Below are 23,139 nucleotides of genomic sequence, written 5' to 3'. Positions count from 1 at the left end.
TATCTCTGTGCCACAGACAAGGAACATCTACATCACTACTCTTTTACTGGAATTAAACCATTAAATATTATTGGTACTGACCTTTCCTAGACAATAAACAGACATGCTATTCATCATCTTTCAGTTCACACCACTATCCCATGCTCTTTTTCAGCTCCATCCCCATCTCATGCGCTATTTCACATTGGACTTTTAAACAAATATTGGGAACCAAAAATTTGGATCATGTCTGTTTTAAATACTTATGAGTTATAATAACATAAGACTTTGATTAACATAAAGCACATAGAAAAGAAGCCTTTAAGAAAACCTGAAAGGCAAATTTAAATTATAGTCCATAGTACTGGCATCTTTATAGTATGTCAAACCTATGTTTGCAGTCAGTTGTAGGGACTCAGCTAGGGTTTGCCCTGTGCTTTGGATTGCAGGCATGGGTATGTTTGCGTGAAACACGTTTGGAGTTCCAAATATTTAGGAAGTAGCTGGCTCATATACCTCTCAAAAAAACACATTTCCTTTGAAGTGATGTAATGCCACCAAAGCCAGGCAAAGAAGCTGTACAGGTTCCTTCATCGAATCACCTTCTCTCTTCTGCTACAGGAAAGGATGGTCTCTATAAACAAGCTGAGCTCAAACAGCCCACAAGGTCAATGACTGTATGCATAAACTCATGTCTGGCAGCACTGACTTGTTAGAGAAGAATATACAGTAATATTTTTTCTTTGAGGTTCTTTATCATTAAAGTGTACTTTATGATAAAGGTGTCCAGCTTGGCAAGAAAGACAAACAGAAAGGATTAACTATTTCATGTTTTGCCTTTCTTCTTTTCTGGACTTACTCTTGCTTTAAATGTCAAACAATTTTAGCATTTACCTGGAAAAAATTTGGAAAAAGCATGAACTTATATTTAACATTTAAGATTTAACAGTTTTTAAAGGAGGAAACAACCAAACTAAAAACTGTATGTTAGGCTGTCATTGTTACCTTGAGACTCCAGCAACCACTGCCAGGCCACCTCTGGTGGCATGGTCTTAGCTACAACACTGCAGAAATGTGTGCAGTCCAAAGACTTCATCAGAGTTTAAGTCAAGCTGGTTCTGAGAAATGGAAACAAAGCAGTTGTATCAGCATGGTGTTACGCCCAAGGAAAATTTGCAAACATGACTTCCAGCACCATGGCACCGTGTGGATGTCAAAGCGTGGTTGGTCTGATCTGAGCAACACTTCATTGTGCATATAGATATATCTCATTCTAACAGCATTAACATTCTAACCTTCGTTCTAAGAATGAGTATAAAAGAGCAGTCTGACTATTTTTTACCTTTGATTAGGGGAAATTACAGGGCCCCAGACCAAAAGCTGGGGTTTTTTATCTTCTATAATATTTTACACTTGCATAGCCTGCCTGTTTTAATAAAAATAGTTTCCTATTGCTAGCATCTATCCAGCCATTCAGAGTATTTTCACACAAGAAAGCAGGTAAAAAAATAGTAACCATTTTAGTAGCAGAGGTGGCACTCTCACTCAGGTTATTTTTGTTAATACCGTAACCCTAACAGATTTAAATCTCATTTAGGCAAAAATATAAAACCAAATAGGGTTGGCCCGAGACAGCCCCTGCCCTGTAGCTGTTGCGCGGAGGTAAGGGACCAAAAAGACGATGAGGGCTGGAAGCGAGTTCCAGTTCGGAACCGTGGGCAACCTTCCTCCCTTCCTGCCCTGCTTCCCCAGGTGCCCCTCCGTAATAGGTTTGAGGCCCTGGATCTTGATGGAGAGGTAAGTGAGGATGTGGTGCAAGGCCAGACTACAAGGTCACATAGGAAAAGGCGGTCGACTTCACGCCTCAAGACTGCCTCTGACAAGAAAGAAAGAAAAGTCATTGTTGTAGGCGATTCCCTTCTGAGAGGAACAGAGGGCCCGATATGCAGAGTTGACCCTCATCATAGGGAAGTGTGTAGTCTGCCTGGAGCCCGGATCAGGGATATCACCAAGGCGCTGCCCAACCTGGTGCACCCGACAGACTACTACCCGCTGCTGGTCTTCCAGACAGGTGGGGGGGAAGCTGCTTCCCGCAGTCTGAGGGGGATGAAGAAAGACTACATGGCCTTGGGGCGGATGGTGAAAGAGTCTGGGGCTCAAGTGATCTTCTCCTCACTTCTTCCATCTTCCAGTGATGATGTCGGACTGAATGGGAAAATTCAGTCCGTAAACAATTGGCTTCGAGACTGGTGCTGCAGGCAGGGCTTTGGGTTCTTTGATAACGGCTGGTTTTATAAGGCTCCAGTCCGGATGATGGCACGTGGGAAAGGTTTATCTCACCGAGGCAAAAGGATGCTGGGGCATGAATTAGCAGGGCTCATTTGGAGAGCTTTAAACTAGATTCGAAGGGGGATGGGGTTGTAACTGGGCTTGCCCCAGTGGGGCAGCACTCTAGAATTGATGAAGACTGGGAGGCCTCCTATAATCCTAGGGTGAAATTGGTGAGCTCAGCTCGCTCCTTGAAATGCCTGTACACCAATGCGTGCAGCATGGGAAATAAGCAGGAGGAGTTGGAGACCTGTGTTAAGTCAGGAGATTATGATCTGGTGGCAATTACAGAGACATGGTGGGACAGCTCGCATGACTGGAATATAGTCATGGAGGGCTATGTCCTTTTCAGGAAAGACAGGCCAGCCAGGCGGGGTGGTGGGGTTGCTCTTTATGTGCGAGAGCAGCTGCAATGTACTGAGCTCTGTCCAGGGACAGGGGACGAGCGAGTTGAGAGTCTGTGGGTGAGAATTAAGGGGCAGGCTGGCAGGGGCGATACTGTTGTGGGTGTCTGTTACAGGCCACCAGATCAGGGTGAGGAAGTTGACGAGGCCTTCTACAGGCAGCTGAGAGCGGCCTCACGGTCACAGGACGTGGTTGTTGTGGGGGATTTTAACTTCCCTGATGTTTGCTGGAAGGACTACTCAGCAACCCAGCCACAGTCCAGGAGGTTCCTCCAGTGTATGGATGATAACTTCCTCATGCAAATGGTGGATGAGCCAACCAGGAGAGGAGCGCTGCTGGATCTCATCCTCACTAACAAGGAGGGTCTGGTCGAAGCAGTAAAGGTTGAGGGCTGTCTTGGTTGCAGTGACCACGAGATGGTGGAATTCAGGATCTTGTGTGGTAGGACCAGTACAATAGCAAGTAGAATTGCAACCCTGGACTTTAGCAGGGCAAACTTTGGCCTTTTCAAGCAATTGCTAGGGGAAATCCCATGGGCAAGGCTGCTTGAAGGTAAAGGGGCCCAAGATAGTTGGTTGGCATTCAAGAATTGCTTATTCCGAGCTCAAGATCAGAGCATCCCGACACGTAGGAAGTCAAGGAAGAGGACCAGGAGACCTGCGTGGCTAAATAAGGAACTGCTGGGTATACTCAAGTGGAAGAGAAGAGTATATAGGTCATGGAAGGAGGGGCTGGCCACTCGGGAGGAATATAAGGCTGCTGCTAGAGGATGTAAGAAGGCAGCTAGGATGGCTAAGGCCTCCTTAGAATTAAATCTGGCAAGAGGGGTCAAGGACAGCAGAAAGAGCTTTTTCAAATACATAGCTGATAAAACTAACACCAGAGGCAAGGTTGGCCCACTGGTGAACGGGATGGGTGCCCTGGTGACAGAAGATACAGAGATGGCAGAGTTATTGAATGCCTTCTTTGTCTCGGTCTACTCTGCCGGAGGCAGTCCTGAAGAGCCCTGTACTCCTGAGACCTCAGATGAAGTCAGGTCACTGGAGCAGTTTGCCTTAGTCGACGAGGAATGGGTTAGAGACCAGTTGAGCAATCTGGACATCCATAAATCCATGGGTCCAGATGGGATGCACCCGCGGGTGCTGAGGGAACTGGCGGAAGTCATTGCTAGACCACTCTCCATCATCTTTACCAAGTCTTGGGAAACGGGAGAGGTGCCTGAGGACTGGAGGAAAGCAAATGTCACTCCAGTCTTCAAAAAGGGCAAGAAGGAGGACCCGGGTAACTATAGACCGGTCAGCCTCACCTCCATCCCTGGGAAAGTGATGGAACACCTTACCCTTGATGCCATCTTAAGGCATGTCAAGGATAAGAGGGTTATGAGGGGCAGTCAACATGGCTTTACCAAGGGGAAGTCATGCTTGACCAACCTCATAGCCTTTTATGAGGAAATAACATGGTGGATGGATAATGGCAGAGCGGTGGATGTGGTCTACCTTGACTTCAGCAAAGCATTTGACACAGTCTCCCACAGCATCCTCATAGCTAAACTGAGGAAGTGTGGTCTGGATGATCAGGTAGTGAGGTGGACTGCAAACTGGCTGAAGGACAGAAGCCAGAGAGTTGTAGTCTATGGGGCGGAGTCTCATTGGAGGCCTGTATCTAGTGGAGTGCCTCAAGGGTCAGTACTGGGACCAGTATTATTTAATATATTCATCAATGATTTAGATGAGGGAATTGAGTGTACTGTCAGCAAGTTTGCTGATGACACTAAGCTGGGAGGAGTGGCGGACACGCCAGAAGGCTGTGCTGCCATCCAGCGGGACCTGGACAGGCTGGAGAGTTGGGCAGGGAGAAACTTGATGAAATATAACAAGGGAAAGTGTAGAGTCCTGCATCTGGGCAGGAACAACCCCAGGTTCCAGTATAGGTTGGGGAACGACCTGTTAGAGAGTAGTGTAGGGGAGAGGGACCTGGGGGTCCTAGTGGATGGCAGGATGACCATGAGCCAACACTGTGCCCTTGTGGCCAAGAAGGCCAATGGCATCCTGGGGTGTATTAGAAAGGGGGTGGTCAGTAGGTCGAGAGAGGTCCTCCTTCCCCTCTACTCTGCCCTGGTGAGACCGCATCTGGAATATTGTGTCCAGTTCTGGGCCCCTCAGTTCAAGAAGGACAGGGACCTGCTGGAGAGAGTCCAGCGCAGGGCGACTAAGATGATTAAGGGAGTGGAGCATCTCCCTTATGAGGAAAGGCTGAGGGAGCTGGGTCTCTATAGTTTGGAGAAGAGGAGACTGCGGGGGGACCTTATTAGTGTATATAAATATATAAAGGGGGAGTGTCATGAGGATGGAGCCAGGCTCTTCTCAATGGCAAACAATGATAGGACAAGGGGTAATGGGTATAAACTGGAACACAAGAGGTTCCACTTCAACTTGAGAAGAAACTTCTTCTCAGTGAGGGTGACAGAACACTGGAACAGGCTGCCCAGGGGGGTTGTGGAGTCTCCTTCTCTGGAGACATTCAAAACCCGCCTGGACACATTCCTGTGTAACCTTATTTAGGTGTTCCTGCTCTGGCAGGGGGATTGGACTAGATGATCTTTTGAGGTCCCTTCCAATCTCTAACATACTGTGATACTGTGATACTGTGAAATAGCAGACAGTTTAATATCTGGAGAATGTATCAGGTGTCCAATGAATATTTATAAAATAGATAGCCAGTGAATGTCAAAATCTCTGCCAATTTAGGTTTTTCTGAATCTCTGAGCTTTTAGCCATCTGCTGCTTGTTGCTTTCCTTGCTTCTTGCTATGAAGTTTATGGAATGACTGGCAGGTGTGCTTACAAGTACTGTGTAAGTACATGTCCTCAGTAAGTGAAATACTAGAAATAATACAGTTGTCGTATCAAATCTAGAAGTAAGAAAGAAAATTGTCAAAACTTACTTTTGTAAGTTTTGGTGAGAATAAAATCCCATCTAATGAAAGAGGAAACCTCACTGCTGCAGAGGTCAGCATTAATAATTATCAAGTACATTCACACATAAATGGGAAGTGTCAGGTCAGAGTTGGTCACTCTCTGTGTGCAGGATCACTAAACATGCTGGCAGTAGAACAGGAACAGTTCTTTTTTCATCCTTAATTCAACCTGACTTACTTCAATATATTCAGGTGCAGTAACGAGATCGACTGTCCCATTGTTTCAAAATAAAATAAATAATGTGCTTTATGAAATATCTCTGTATAATATTAAGTCTAAAGATTTATTTCTTTTCCACACTCAGTCACCAGACCCAGGCCAGAATTACTCTGCTCTGGTGAGACCGCGTCGGGAATATTGTGTCCAGTTCTGGACCCCTCAGTTCAAGAAGGACAGGGACCTGCTGGAGAGAGTCCAGCGCAGGGCGACTAAGATGATTAAGGGAGTGGAGCATGTCCCTTATGAGGAAAGGCTGAGGGAGCTGGGTCTCTATAGTTTGGAGAAGAGGAGACTGCGGGGGGACCTTATTAGTGTATATAAATATATAAAGAGGGAGTGTCATGAGGATGGAGCCAGGCTCTTCTCAGTGGCAAACAATGATAGGACAAGGGGTAATGGGTATAAACTGGAACACAAGAGGTTCCACTTCAACTTGAGAAGAAACTTCTTCTCAGTGAGGGTGATGGAACACTGGAACAGGCTGCCCAGGGGGGTTGTGGAGTCTCCTTCTCTGGAGACATTCAAAACCCGCCTGGACACATTCCTGTGTAACCTTATTTAGGTGTTCCTGCTCTGGCAGGGGGATTGGACTAGATGATCTTTTGAGGTCCCTTCCAATCTCTAACATACTGTGATACTGTGATACAAAATTAGATTATATGATCTGTATGTCAGCAATATCAAAATCCAGTGTCATCTACTCTCTTTGTTTTTCTCTGAAAATAACACAAATTTTATACAAAAAATTAAGTGAAAGTACCCACCAAAAGCAAACATATATCAATAAAATACACAAAATCAAGGCCCAATTAGAATTAAACTTGGCTAGGGATGTGAAAGATAACAGGAAGGGATTCTGTAGTTACATTGCAAATAAAAGACAGACTAGGGACAACGTGGGCCCTTTCCAGAAGATATCAGGAGAACTGGCTACCCTGGATTTGGAGAAGGCTGAGGTTCTCAATCACTTCTTTGTCTCAGTCTTCACTGGCAAAGGCTCTGACCACACCACCCAAGACTTCGAAGGCAGACACAAGGACTGTGAGAATGATGACTCTAGGCCCACTGTAGGAGAGGATCTGGTTTGAGACCTGAACATGCACAAGTCCATGGGGCCTGATGAAATCCATCTGTGGGTCCTGAAGGAGCTGGCGAATGAAGTTGCTAAGCCACTGTCCATCATATTTGAAAAATGATGGCAGTCAGGTGAAGTTCCCGACGACTGGAAAAAGGGAAATATAACCCTCATTTTCAAGAAGGGGAAAATGGATGACCTGGGAAATTACAGACCAGTCAGTCTCACCTCTGTGCCTGGCAAAATCTTGGAGCAGATTCTCCTGGAAGGCATGCTAAGGCACATGAAAAACAAGGAGTTGCTTGGTGACAGCCAGCATGGCTTCACTAAGGGGAAAACCTGCCTGACCAATGTGGTGGCCTTCTATGATGGGGCTACGGAACTGATGGACAGGGGCAGACCAGTTGACGTCATCTACCTGGACTTATGCAAAGCCTTTGACACTGTCCCACATGACATCCTTGTCTCTAAATTGGAGAGATATTAGTTTGGTAGGTGGACAACTCGGTGGATAAAGAACTGGCCGGATGGCCGCACGCAAAGAGTTGTGGTCAATGACTCAAATGTCCAGCTGGAGACCAGTAAGGAGTGGTGTCCCTCAGGGATCAGTGTTGGGACCAGTCTTGTTCAAAAGCTTTGTCGGTGACATGGACAGTGGGATTGAGTGCGCCCTCAGCAAGTTTGCCGGTGACACCAAGCTGTGTGGTTTGGTTGATACGCTGGAGGGAAGGGATGCCATCCAGAGGGACCTCGACATGCTTGTGAGGTGGGCTGATGCCAACCTGATGAAGTTTAACCATGCCAAGTGCAAGGTCCTACACCTGGCTCGGAGCAATCCCAGGCACAGCTACAGGTTGGGCAGAGAAGAGATTCAGAGCAGCCCTGCAGAGAAGGACTTGGGGGTGTTGGTCGATGAGAAAATGAACATGAGCCGGCTTCAGTGTGCGCTCGCAGCCCAGAAAGCCAAATATATCCTGGGCTGCATCAAGAGGAGCATGACCAGCACATTGAAGGAGATGATCCTGCCCCTCTGCCCTGCTCTCGTGAGACCTCACTTGGAGTGTTGTGTGCAGTTTTGGTGTCCTCAGCATAAAAAGGACATGGAACTGTTGGAACAAGTGCAGAGGAGGGCCACAAGGATGATCAGGGAGCACCTCGCATGTGAATATAGGCTGAGAAAGTTGGGGCTGTTGAGCCTGGAGAAGGGAAGGCTGCATGGAGACCTCATAGCAGCCTTCCAGTATCTGAAGGGGGCCTATAAGGATGCTGGGGAGGGACTCTTCTTTAGGGACTGTAGTGATAGGACAAGGGGTAACGGGTTCAAACTGAAACAGGGGAAGTTTAGGTTGGATATAAGGAAGAAGTTCTTTACTGTTTGGGTGGTGAGGCACTGGAATGGGTTGCCCAAGGAAGCTGTGAATGCTCCATCCATGGCACCGTTCAAGGCCAGGTTGGAAGAAGCTCTGGGTGGCATGGTTTAGTGTGAGAGGTCCCTGCCCATGGCAAGGGGGTTGGAACTAGATGATCTTAAGGTCCTTTCCAACCCTAACTATTCTATGATTCTATGACTGAAAAACAGCACTGGTGATGAGCTTAAATTAGACTTTCAGCTTTTAAACTGCTAAAGTGGGATGTGAAATTCCAACAGTTTACCATCTCCTTAGCAAACTATTCATAAGAAATGTCTATCAGATCATAACCCAGTCCTTCAACCTGTGTTTATGTGAATAAATCCTAATTCATGCAAATGCTTTTATACATGAGTGCTGGCAATAGAGCCATTTCCTTCAGTAGTGGAATTATGCTGATGTATGCTGAGCTGAGCCCATAGCACCAACCAATATTTATCTCTCCACTCAGTAATCAGACCCTGACAGAGATCAGGGTCTTCTTAAATTATGTATGTAAGATTTTATATGCACACGTCTCTATGAAATAAAGTGGTAATACAGCACTGAGGCTATTTGATAGGAAGTTCAATAGGAACCTATGCAGGTTACACAGTGGATTTCTTGGTTTGCTCATAGCATATTGAACCAGATGCACTTCTGAAGTCAAAGTAATTAGTTCTACATTGTTTTCAATCTACCTGTGTGTATTGAATTATCTGGCAATTTTGTTGATAAAATAAGTATTTGTGTTTCTTAATGAGACTGAAAAAATAATTAACAGAGTCCTTGGTTTATTATACTGGCAGCCGCACGTGCAAATGTGCATTTGTGTAAGATATTCTCCAAACTTTTTATAGCACTAGATCTATATAATTGTCATCTAAATTCCCCATTGACAGCTGCTTTATAGTGCTAATTCACTTATTAGTATCCCAAATTACACATAAACAGAATAACAGGAGTAACATTATTAAAGTTAATTTAGGAAGTTTCTAGATGTTTTGTAAATGGCAAACACTGTTATGATAAAAGTCATTCACTGATTAAATAATGAATGAGAAGCCAAGGGGCATGTTAGCTTTGGTAGCGAAAAAGTACTGTTTCCCTTACTGAAGGTGGATCTAAGATACGCATAAAAACCTGTCCCCACTGAAAACAATGGCAAAGTTGTATTTTAAAGGGAACATCAATTCACTCTATTTGCATCAAATACGTTATTAAATGAACTAAAATCAATAATTCAAATCAATCAGCAAAGTACAGAAAAGTAAAGGAATAAAGTGCAAATTTTTCAATAAGTTTAAAACGGGAATCACCACACTGAAATTTAGCCAATAACAAATCTGAGATTTAATTCAGTCTTCTAGCATTTTTCTCTAATCTAAGGAATGTGATACATATTTGCAAAGAACAGGTCACCTACCCTAATAGGAAGGAAGGGACACTTCTGTCCCTACACTGACCAGAAGAGTTTAACATTAAATGCTTATTTTTGAGATGGTTACTTCATTTCCTCAGAAGCAGGACTTATTCCTAGGATCTGTCAACCGTATATAACAGGTGGTCTGAGTTTCTCATCAATCTCTTGAATTTAGATTTTATTGTAACTACCAGTTTTAGGCGCCTAAAGGAACATGGCCAAACATCTGATCAGGGGCAGCACCCTGCAGCAACGTTCAGCCCAGTCTGATGTGCTGAGAAGGTGTTTGCCGTGGGTAGTTTGCCAGAGGGTTGGCTCTGGAAGGCAGTCTCAGGGCTTACTGCACCACGCCAAAACACAGAGAAAGACAGTATCCACTCCTTCCACCCAAACACTGTCCTTTCTCTGTACTAAATGCCAGATAAGCTTAAGATATCTCCAAAAGTAATGGGAGTAACTGTGGCTTTTTGCTTGAGATTTTGTATGTGTGTGAGACAGCTTTGTTTTCTTGCTCAGCATTAAATAGAGTATCTGCTGATATACCTAGGAGCTCTAAAAATTAAGTATGGCTACCTTCCCTTTTTGCTGCTAGCACATTTTGCTAGCTACTAAATGAACCTTAATTTTAAAACTTATCTTTAAAGTTTACTTTTATTCTATAAATGTGTTTTGCTGTCTTAAATCCAAAAAGCCTAAGAATTCACCCACCTCAGACAGTTGTCTAGAAGGTGATAAAAACCCAAAGTATGTGCTATCTTGACAGCATCAGCTGAAAATAAGAAATACCATCTATGATCATTCCAGGGCCCTTGTTGTTAGGCTGTAAGTCTACAGGCTACCCTGTGAGTGACTGGATCACTTTGGTCTTCACCCAGGAAAAGACCAATGTGAATGTTATTTTCTTTTCATCCATGTTACACTTGGTGAAGAGTGCTTATACTGCAAATGCATCTGCAATTCATGTAGGTACCATATAGCTTTTAGTTTTGGGTTGGTGTTTTGTTTTTTTTTTCTCTGAAGATAATTTTTGTCATTTATTTTCTCAAAAATGTATTTCCTCTCTATGAAATGAGGCGAGACGATACATGACTGATCACAGAGAAGGACATATTGAGATTTGAAGTAGCAAGTATATATTTGGCAACAAAATAATTCAGAATAAAGAAACATTTACTGTTGTCGTGAGTTACAGATTCTGGTGATGAAAATAAGGGAGTGATTTTTATTTCTTTAGGTGGGATGATGAAAGAGAGAATGTGCATTACCTTGATGGACTTAGCAGATCTAATGAGTCATCTGTGCAGTACCATGTTGAGTCATTATGTACTGTTAGCTGCCACTGCAGTTACAGAAAGACTTCTTGAAAAAAAGTAGATTACATAAGAAAAGTTAACTAAATCTCAATTAGAATTCTGCCTGAGACAGAGTAAATTTAGCCTGCCTGCTCAACATTTGGAAAAGCCATGAGTAACTAACAGCATAGACATATAATGCAATATTTGGGGTGCCTCAAGGCCCCCCTGTTAGGGATAAAACTGTTTTAAAGAGCTCAGCTGCACTTTGTCATGTAGTGTGAAGTGCAAGTTGGCTAGCACTATTGGAGCAGCGAAAACTGATCTCTTGTAAATCTGCTGTATTCTATATACAGCAGAGTTGCAAGGAGGAATGATGTTCACTAACCTTAATACTAAGTGAACAAAATTCAGCTAACAGTACGATTTATGGAGTGTGTTATAACCCAATTAAATGTACTACTAAATTTTCTACTGAAAAAAGGGAAACACAGATTTTCTTTTGTTTGTCATTAAAGGCAGATTATTGGTTAACTGAGATGTTGGCATGTAGTCCAATGTCTGAATTTAGACTAATTTTCAGTGGGAAGAGAGTCGTAAAGAAAAACAAGTTATGTGAAAACTGAGGGCATACCTGCAGGCTTTTATGGCAGGAAATTAATGATTCCCATTGAATTAAAATGTTTTAATTATCATCCTTTGAGCAAAGATTTGGCACAGCATTAAGTAGATTTGTAGGTGATGACTCAATTTTCATGAGGGCAAATTTACATTATGACAATAAAGTCAATATACTCGAGATAATTTACCTGATCTCAGGACAAGACCCCCAATCAATACTAAATTCAAGACTCCCAGTCAATATTCAATTCAAGACCCTTTGTCTGGGTAAAGCAATAAATTATTTCCATGGAGTCAGCACCTGATTCTTTAATGAAACATCAGGCTAACACTTTTAGGCTTTTCTGTTCTTTGATTTCAAAGTAACTTCGTACAGGGTCTCAAAATGAAATCTTTAAAATCCTAAGCATAATTCAGTCAGATCAGAAATCAGAAGGAGTTTTGTCTGAGTTAGAATTTTGGATATTGTCTTTAACATATATGTTTATCCTCTGTATTATTTTATTTTGCTTCTTTTTTAGCTATTGACTCAGTTACTTGACTGTTGAACAAAACTACCCTAAAGGATTTGCACATTGGGAAAAAATTAATTAGATTATTCTGCCTTTGAAACTATAAACCATATTGTGCTGGTATAAAAGCACAGTATGTGTATATATGTGTGTGTATATATATGTGTGTATACATATATACGTGCAGGAATTTTGTTGGTCATCAGTAATAGCAGGCAGGAACAAGCAGCTTTTATAATTTTTTGTGAAGATGTCTTTACAGTAATGCGAATGCAGTACAGTTTAAAGCTTGCTTTGACTTTTAAACTTCACAAAACACACAAAACAAGGTTGAACAAAGCAATTTCAATAATTTAATGTCAACAATGTGAACTTCTTTATTACTTTGTATCAATACAAACTCAGAGAAAAGTATTGTTTGTATAGAAACAAGAAAAAATATAACAAAAAGAAGTGATTCAACAAGCATAATGAAGACATACGTGGAAAGCCTTCTGAAAACAATAGACATCGAAATAGCAATAATTCCCTCTGGAGTTTCAGTGTTTTTGTTTTTTCTTGATTAGCTTATCATGCAAGACTTTGAATAACAAAGAAAATCAGAAAAAAAAAGGAACCTTGGTGAAAGCACTGCCAGAAGCCACAATCTCTCATAAACAATTCTCTAGAGGCAGTGAGAGCCCAGTTGTACATAAAAGACCATAAGATCAGACTTGGAAAGGGGATGGCAAATGCAAATTCTGCTACATGACACTCCCTGAACCTAAAGTCTGAACATGATAAAAATTCACACAAGACTTGTGTAGGTGGACAAAGACAAGGGTGATGGAGCCAGGAAAAAGGGTGATGGAGCCAGGAGAAAGCATAACAGAAAAATTTCCAGTCTGATTTCTGCTGTTCATGTTTATTGGGATTCCACCGGTCATTCCCTAAACCTTTCCTGTCTGAAGTCATAAATGCTTTTGCCTCGTAAATGGGAAATCACTGTGGGGAAAGGATGCCATCTACAGGGAACTGCAGGATGCCCCCATTCTTTTACTGTTGCGTTTACATCATGGTTTGCGTCAATGAGTTCTGGGTCATGATCAATAAGTTGAAAGGCAGTTACAGACAGGGCACTTCTTATATGCCTGTTAAAAACATTTGCTGTTCACTGTTGGAGAACTGAAAACTATACTTAGTTCCCAGCTATTAGGAGAGAGTGTCCTATGTGTACTGGGTGACAAGGATTTTTGATTCTCATTGGAGACCTCTTAAAAGCTTGCAACTCTATACCTACTACAGCCCACTTCTGTCTAGTAACAATGAAAAAATCTCATTTGTAGAGAATGCATTTTTATTACAAGGAAAATGCATTACTGTCCTGGGTTCAGCAGCAGCAGTCAGTTTTTCTCCTTCTTAGTAGCTGGTGCAGCACTGTGGTTTTGACTTTCGGCCTGGGAATAATACTGATAAAGCCGATGTTTTCAGTTGCTGGTCAGAATGTTTACCCTGATCAAGGACTTTGTGAGTCTCATGCTCTGCCAGGGAGGAGGAGAAGCTGGGAGGAAGCAGGGACAGGACACCTGACCCAAACTAGCCAAAGAGGTATGCCATACCAAAGCACGTCATGCGTATTTAAGTCCATAAGCCATATCACCAGACTCATGCTGCCTACTACACTCTGCCTTTGCTGTGCTCTCTTATCCTGAGAAAACATGGGTACCAGAGCTGAATGGATTGCTGCATTAGTACTATAGGAAGAGCAGCCTAGGAAGTTGGGAACTACTGCTCCATGTAGGAGGGAGCAACCCCAGTTGTCTGGTCAGCTGTAACTGCCCATTCAGCATCTTCCTCAGGCCTGGTAGCAGTGATCAGTCCCTGGCACAGTTAATTGCCTCTAGATAAAAATCTGTATAACTCTGAAATGGTGCTCACATATCATTGTAAGTGCCTGTGAATTTATGCTTTATGTCTGGAAACCTGCTTCAGTTCCCAAATTAGCCAGTGAGTATATTACAATTTTGCATTGTTTGTTTATTATCTTTTTTTTATCATGTCACTGTATATGGACAAAGACTGTTTGGGGAAACACCTAGTGTAGTGTTTGAAGAAAAAATTACAGTTTCATACTCAGTGATATCAGTCATTCCATGTTTAATTTGTCATCAGTCATATGCCAGGGCATAATAAGAGCAGTGGAAGAATCCACAGGATCTTCCTCTGAGAATCTTTCCTGCTGCAGTGTGGTCAGCAAATTGCAATACTGGTCTATTATTTGTTAAAGTTTTCCAAGCCAGGCACTGAAGTTCAGCTGTTTGACTTACATGTGGGATCAAATCCATTTTTTCAGCACTGACCTAGTAGGCACCAGAGGATAAAGATATAACCAGATGATTTTGCAGTCATTCTATGCACTTGCTTATCTTTTCCACATTTCTTTATGTGAAAAAAGATAAAGATATATTTTTTAAAACACTAATTTATTGAAAAAGCATTGAAGTAATTGAAAAAAGAGTAAAATAGAATATGTATAGTCCCTACTAAGTATATTTTGCATATAGGTTGTAAAGAATTAGGCTTTTTAAGAGTTTCTAAATATGCTAAGAAATTCCTCAAAATCTGCTGCTGGTTTGTTGACTACAACCACTTGGCCAAACATGAAGACAAATGGATAAGCTTTGTAATTCCTTCAAGAAGCATTTCATGATTCCCATCAAGAATAGGAAAAAGAATCATACAGGGGATAGTTGAACATTCTGTGGTTTCATTCTGCTTCTCACAGTCCTGGCAGAATCAGGATGAAGGCAAAAAGTTTCTTGGCAGTGCCCCTATCAGTCTTGACTGTCTTGTCTATTCATTGTACTTTGAATGGTTTCCTATTGTGAAAGCACATGGCACGCATGGAGAACATAGTTGATTCTTCACTCCTAGAATCATAGAATAGTTAGGGTTGGAAAGAACCTTAAGATCATCTACTTTCAACCTCCCTGCCATGGGCAGGGACGCCTCACACTAGATCATGTTACCCAAGGCTCTGTCCAACCTGGCCTTGAACACTGCCATGGGGGGAGCATTTACCACTTCTTTGGGCAACCCATTCCAGTGCCTCACCACCTCACAGTAAAGAACTTCTTCTTTATATCCAACCTGAACTTCCTCTGTTTAAGTTTAAACCCATTACCTCTTATCCTATCACTACAGTCCCTGATGAAGAGCGTCTCTCTGGCATCCTTGAAGGATAACATCCTTCATGTTATCTTCTTTTTGCCTCTTAAACATGGTTTCTTAAGCTGAAGGCTGTGATATTTGGTGAACAATCTCACTCCTTTGCTGACAGACAGATCAGACTCACTGCAACCTTTCCAGATGCACTGCTGCTTCATTTGTATGCACCACAGCTGTCCCTTTCTCTGCAGACTAGATCAGTCTCAGTATTAGGGAGATTATATTGCTGTCAGTAAACCTTCAGCTTTTTGCTCACATTGCTGTAGCACAAGGATACATATTGAAGAATAGATGAGCTTGACATTTCATTTCACCCATTCAATATACCTAAAAGGAATTTTTCTCGAGGAAAAAGTGATTCTGATAGAACATTATGTAGTTTACAGGCAACAGTCCCTCTTCTTTGTGATCTAGTTAGAAAAAGTCCCCTTTAAGTACAGGTGTCATCACCCAAGGACTCATTAAATGTTTAGTCAAAACCAACCTGCAAATATTGTAAAGTTCCATAGGCAGCAATGGAAAAAATGGGGAAATAGGATCAAGTTTTCTGAGTTCAGATCCTGGCTATGACTTACTCTATGTGTATACCTTAATCTGTAACAAAGTATTTCTTTCTCTTCACTTCTAAAACTGGGGAGAATCTTGTAAGCCTTTGACTGATTTTTGATGAAAGCTTGCCAAATATTTTGAGATTAATGATGTTTTAAAAAATAAAAAGCTACATGAATTTACCTACTTTGTCTTTCCAGCAAAGCTGCATAAACACTTCCAGCTTTGATGGAAGATCTCTGATGCATAAGTTTTGGAATATTTGATACAAAATATAAATTTCAAAAGAAACTTCAGATTTAAATATTTATCTTTCTTAAAATAGACTTCACATTTATTTAAGAGCTGCATGTTAGCTGGCTGGCCCAGTAATAGCCTAGTGGTTGCTGGTTTTGTTTTCTGTAATGGAAATCTCCCTGGGGGAAAAAAAATTAAAAAATCCTGAACATTAGTCTCATTTGTGTTTAGATTAAAATAAAAACCAACCAACCAAAACCCAACCAACCAAAAAAAAAAAAAAAAAAAAAAAAAAAACAAAACCCAACAACAACAAAAAAAGGGGGACAAAAAATTGAGGAAGAGTAATGAGAAGATTTGCCCAAGATAGACCGGATGATGCCAGTATGGTTAAAAAGGAATCAGGGTGTGATTCTCAGAAGGCAGAGCAATACTTGATTTACAGATATTCTCTCTGTAAGACAAGATTCTTCCATCTTTCACTTTCTCACAGCATTCTTAATGCCTTAATTTGCTCACTTGGCTTTGCCATTATGCTCTTTTTTTTAAAAACTAGAAGTTAGAAAGAAAAAGTGACGTGCTTACAGCCCCTCAGAGCATTTCTGGCTCCATGTCTTGAAATTGTATATGTTCTTTGTTTATGTGAGTGGCACAATTGCTGTTTTCACATTTGGATGTGTAAAAATTGCCAAAGTGGATTCCAGATCCAGTATCTGGCACTAAATTTCGCATGCTCACTTACTCTGGGTGATATGAAATGCATCCAGAAATGTGAGGCAAATCACAGCAGCCTCTGGACTAGGGGAGAGTGAATGTACAGTTAGAAATGTCCTAAAAGTAGAGGATGCCAGTGTAATGTTAATGAAAGATTGTGATGGACAGAGTCCCAGACCTTATGTAACTGATGTTGCCGTTTGGCAGCTTGCTTCTTTATGTTGTGATTCATATTATTAAGTGTCTACATTTCTCATCAGGAGTGTTACTAAGCAAGGGGAACATATATCTCCATTCAGGTTCACAGTGAGGAGTATTGTCTTTTTCTTGTGGGGTAGGTTTGGGCATTTTTTCCTACTCTCTCCTACTCATTCTCTGTTTCTCAGCTTCTGATAGTCCTTTCTTTTTACCCAGCACTTCCTTCCCCAGAACAATCCTCCAGCCTTTTTGACATTCCTCTTATTCCTTGTTGATTTGTAATGGTCAACAATGAAATTCATTGCCAAAGACTATAACTGAGGCCACAGAAATATGCAGACCAGATGTCTGACTGCCAGAGCACCTGTCATGTGAAAGGTTTGGGAGGTTACTGCTTTGTTTTGCAGCAGTAAAAGATTTTAATTTGTGAAGAAAGTACTGAAAGAAATGGGAAATTTTAATCCTGTCTTCTCCAGTGGAATTGCCAGTAAACGTGAATAGGAGTAGAGTCTTGTGATAACAAGAAAATTACCATGTTTCTGTAACTGTCCACATCTGAGCATGACATATGCAATGAAGCAGAGTAGCAACCACCAAGAAGGTTCAGGGGCAGCCCAGAGGAGGCTGTTTTAGTAAGTGAAGACAATGTGCAGACTGCTCCTTTTGGCACAGCTTCATGCCAAAGTAATCACAGTAGCAAACCCCAGTCCGTATGTCTGAGTACAAAGCAAGAAGCATGTTAAGGTTGGGTCAGGGGTAAGATCTCTTCCCATGCACTTGGTCTTACCTGCTGGGTCATTCTAGGCAAGGCGAATTACTTTCTTGTGTTTCTCTTCCTATTGACTCCATGTAATATGGTTAGCTTTAGAAATATTTGCAGAATTATGCAATTTCAAATTATGGAAAGCGGCACATTTTTTATTATGTGTGAAATCATTTCTAGTTTATGCATGGAAATAACTGTTCATTCTTCTACTATTTTTTCCTCAATGTTTATGATATATACATAAATATTCTCGTCAGTTAATGAAAGGGAAAAAAAACATAGAAAACTGGAGCTGTAGACATTAGGAAATGTAGTTTGTGAGGAAATTTTGGAAAAATTTGGGGTTTGTGCCAGTCTTTGCTTTTTTGTTGTTTTTATATATTAAAATTTGGTCTAGGAACAGATGACTGAGCACTAGGTAATTATTTTTTATTTACACATACCCATTTCCTTCAAGATTGAACTGCTTATTTAACAGCTTATGCCTGACATTTCTCATTTTTCCCAGCAAGAGATTCACAAACGTTATTCAACACAGTCACGTGTCTTCCAAATCTCTGGTACTTTGCAAAAGACCAGCTTTACTGTCAGGGTTCTGAGATGAATTCTCAATTCACAGCCCTGAGCTGGAACGTCAGAGATTCTAAATTGGGATTTGGTCTTTAGATTGATGAATACAAGTGACTGGAGGAAGCTGGTGGAATCTGACCAGTCATTTTCTGAATTTAATTACTTCCACGTGTGCTGAACTCTGATAGTTTAAAGAGGATTTTTTTACTGCAGATTTTTTTTTTTATCGACATTATGACCCATGATAATAAATCTACTCTTAGCAGATAGCAAAATATGTCAGAAAGAAAGCAAAAAATGAATTTAAAAGAATAATAGCAAGTTAAGAAGACCTCTGAGTTAATGTGTTGTATAGGCTTGACTGTCTGAATAATGGGAGAGCTTCACTTATTGTCAACAGTACACAGTGATGTAAAAATAGAGAAAGGTCAGTCTGTTGAACTCTTATGTCAGTGAGTTCTTACTTTTGTGAAAGTTCATATCCAAATGAACAGGAAATACCCTGAGTTACCTGTTGCCAGTTTTTAATAACAGTGCTTGAGATTTGACTTGAGCCTTACTTTTCCTTCTTTCCACAAGCATTCAACTCTTACATGGATTTTGCTCAGAGCATAATCCTTTGAAACTAGTGATGCTGAATGCCTTCTCCTGTTTCCTGTTTAAAACATGGCTACTGGGTACATGAGTATTTGCCTAAACTATTACACAACTGGGACATTTTCAGTTTAAGTGTACATATTACATTGGGCTTATATGAGCCATTTCAAATAAGCCAGGAGAATTGATGGAGTTGCAATTGTCAATAAAGCCATTAGCTTCAGGGGAATCACTCACTGAAGCTAGATGTGTTTTGGATTCCACTGAGTTTTTCAAAGGGAAGATATGAGCAGCTTGTCTTTCACTGAAAGAGCCCTCCTGATACTCACTAGTCCCTAAGCTGTACATATTAAACTTGTGTTTTGAAATACTTCAAAGCTGCAGGGCTACTTTGAAAAGTACACAGTGGGTATCAGTAAGTTATCTATAGTTATTATCATGGTTTATATTTTGAACATATACCAGAGATATGAAATCATTCAAAATCTTTTTTTTTTTATGGTTACAGGCTGTGTTCCTACAACTATGCAGAACAGTCCTTGCCTTTGGTACACATGTAGTTGATTTCATTAATTTCTTTAACATTATGAAGTGCTAGTCAGTACAAGAAAAGTTCACAAATTTGAATCTGATGGTTTTGGAGAAAAGGAAAAAATCTTTACTTGTTTTACTTGCAAGTGAAAAAAGATTTACAGCCAGAGGCCTATTCTATTCTCTTCATCAGCTTTGGTTTGTTTATTTAAAGATTAACTTACAGGATTTCCTATCATGGAAAATAAGTTATTTCAGGCTCCTAGATTTTGCAAAATGTCTGTAAAATACAGGACAGTTTCTACATGAAAACTGTAAAACATGAAAAAGTTTAGCCAAAAAGGAGACTTCACTTCATGCACTGATATTAACTCTTAATCCTCAAGTAAATTGTTGAAGGTTGATGTGCAACACATTCTGACTCCTGAAATTCCAAATCTTGCTCTGGAGGGTGACAGGAATGATTTGTTTGCACCTCCAAAATTGTCTCACCAAGTTCACAGTAAAGTGAAGAAGAAGCACATCACGTTTACCAAAGTTCATTTTTAGAAATGTTCAGTGATTGAAGAGATTTTTTAAAAGAATATTTTCGTTCTAGCAAGACAAAACAGTCTTCAGTTCCTCATTAAAAATTGGACAGAAAGTTGCTAAGGACACTTCTGAGGCTCTTTTGCCTGTCAGCTAACACAGCAGAGCTAGCTAACTGGTTCTTCCTCAGACTTTGGGCTAAGATCTGAGAAATTTCTTTTCTCAGATATTTCTCAGCAAAGTTGTCGTGGTTTAAGCCCAGCTGGCGACCCAGAACCACGCAGCCACTCGCTCACTTGCTCACTTCCGCTTCTTCCTCCCCGCCCTCCTGGCAGGGAGCTTACTTGACAGAAGCTTACCTGGTAAGAAGGTGTTGCGATGTTGCAGTATTCATATATCATTAAAACTATACACATATCAAAACCACAGGCTCTCACAACTAGCTGTTCATGGACCATGGCATTAATCAAATGAATGACAAAGTTCTCCCATAGAATGAGGGGGTTTTTCCCATGTGTTTTTTTTAGCTTGGATGCTTATCCTGGCAAAGATGCCACTGATTTTGCCTTACAACTAAAATTTACTATGAAAGTAGACATCACTATCTGCTTCAGCGGTTCTTGCTGTAAATTAACAAACTCAGTCTCTCATTAACAATGAATTGGCTCCTGATTATTTTTTTTTTTCTTCCAGAACATTCAGGTAACATTCAGGGTGCAGGATGTGACTCACCTCAGACCTCCATGTGGAACTGGATGGATGTTGACCAGTATTAGCCATGCTCTGTGGAAGTCAGACTGAGAGCACTGCTGCCATTATTTGAGATTTAGCAAATAGCATTTTGGAGATGGCTGTAAAGCTGCATAGTCTCATTAAACTTTTTCCTGTGATACAACATTGACATCAATGCTTCTTCCTTACTGGGGGTGAAAAGGACACTAGAACATTAGGTAGCACCTAGGAGAAGTATGTTTGCATCATTATAGTATCAATAGAGGTAAACTTCACCATGTCACAACATAAGATCAATAAATGCAATGACAAATTCTAAAGCATATAGCTGTACTCAAGCAGTATTTCTTGCAACACAGCTCTTCTTAGGTAGGAACAAAGCAATTGTATCGTTGGGGGCAGATGAGTTACGATCTCCAGAAATTTCCAGTATTGTGAAGGGAAAAGACAGGTTTGTAAAGGTGAAAAAATAAAAAGTCATCCTCACCTTGTTCTTATTGCTGCTATGGAAACTGAACAAAGAACAATAACTACTTGACAATTTCTTCTGGCTCCTACATTGAATAAGCCTCAAAAGCTGAGATTTCAAGGACAAGAACTGCTGTCAATAACTAAGTATTTTGCTATTCTGTACTTACCAGCACATTACCTTGAAGTTGTTTAGATTCTAAACCTTTGTGAAGTTGGGTTTTTTTTTTCTGAAGGGCAATGCATTATAAGTACATGGAGCATGCTGTTACGAAAAGGCAATTAATTTTACATGGGGAAATCAACTGAATAGCCAATCTGGTCCTGAAATTAGGAATGTATACACTGTATTTTATTTATATCTGTAAAGAACAATGCTTTTATGAAAAGAAGAAACACATTAAATTTAAAGGTGTGCATAGCCCTACCTGGTACCTGGGAGCTTATAAGGAATGAAACATCATTCTTGTGAACCTGTTTGACTGGGTCCAGAGGAAGGCCAGGAAGATGATCAAAGGGCTGGAGCACCTCTCCTGTGAAGGATGAAACAGCTGGGCTAGTTCAGCCTGGAGAAGAGAAGGCTCTGAGGAGACCTTAGAGCAGCTCCCAATAACTAAAGGAGGCCTGCAGGAAAGCTGGAGAGGGGCTTTTTACAAGGGCATGTAGTGATAAGACAAGGAGGAATGGCTTTAAACTGAAAGGGGGGAGATTTAGATTAGATATTAGGAAAAAAATCTTCGTTATGAGGGTAGTGAAGCACTGAAACAGGTTGCCCTGAGAAGCTGTGGATGCCCCATCCCTGGAAGTGTTCAAGGCCATGTTAAACAGGGCTTTGAGCAACCTGGTCTAGTGAAAGGTGTTCCTGCCTATGGCAGGGGGATTGATCCCTTCTAACCCAAACCTCTCTATGATTCTATGATTTTACATTTATTGCCACACAGTTATAATATGCTCATTACATTTGTAGCCATGTAAGGGCTGCTGCTGAGACAACCTTGCTTCTGAGTCACACATATTTCACCTCTGCAAGGGAGAAACAGCCAATGTATTTCTGCCCAATAATAACTTAAGTCATGCAATATTTTGTATATTTTAATAAATTTGACGTTATCTGGAAATGAAAATGCAGCTATTTTAAGGCATATAGTATGACTTTCAGTATGGTTTTATCCTGTTTTCTCACTCAGAAAACAGTAACTAAATCCTAAAATTACTGTAATGAAATGGCAGCATTCATCACTCATTTTGGAACAATTTGTTGTTTTGGAACAATTTGTTAGTTGTTGAAATTTAGAATAGAATAGGCAAAATTAACCACAAGGAAGGCTGCATCTGTGGTAAAAAATATCTTCTGGCAACTAAAAGGTGAGAGAATTCACTTCTGTTTTCCTTTGCCTGGATTTACAGTGGGTGGCTTTGTTAAAATATACCTCTTCAGTGAGAAATGAACATATTCCCTTATTCAGGTTCCTCAAAATGCTCTCTACTGTCAGCCAACATCATCTGTATCTTACCCAGTCTGTGTTCAAGACATGATATTCTTCCAAGTTATTCTCTCTGCCAGATGTTAACTTAAATATCCTCCAATGTGCAAGAAAAAGATATATAGTTTAAGTATCTCTCTGCTATAATTTGTCTTGCAACATCTCAGTGACATGGATATTCTTGCTGTAAGTTGGAGCGGGAAAGAAAAGTGATGGGGTAGAATGGGAGCTGAAGGGTTTTTAAACCTGAAGGACCCCTTACTTACGAACTCTAAGAAATATTAAATAGCTGTCCAATAACATGTTTTAAGGATCTCTTCAAGCAGAGTGGATTAAAAA

Source organism: Psittacula echo, assembly GCF_963264785.1.
Source record: "Psittacula echo genome assembly, chromosome: 4".
Lineage (NCBI taxonomy): Eukaryota > Metazoa > Chordata > Aves > Psittaciformes > Psittacidae > Psittacula > Psittacula echo.
Note: the sequence above shows the minus strand (reverse complement) of the source record.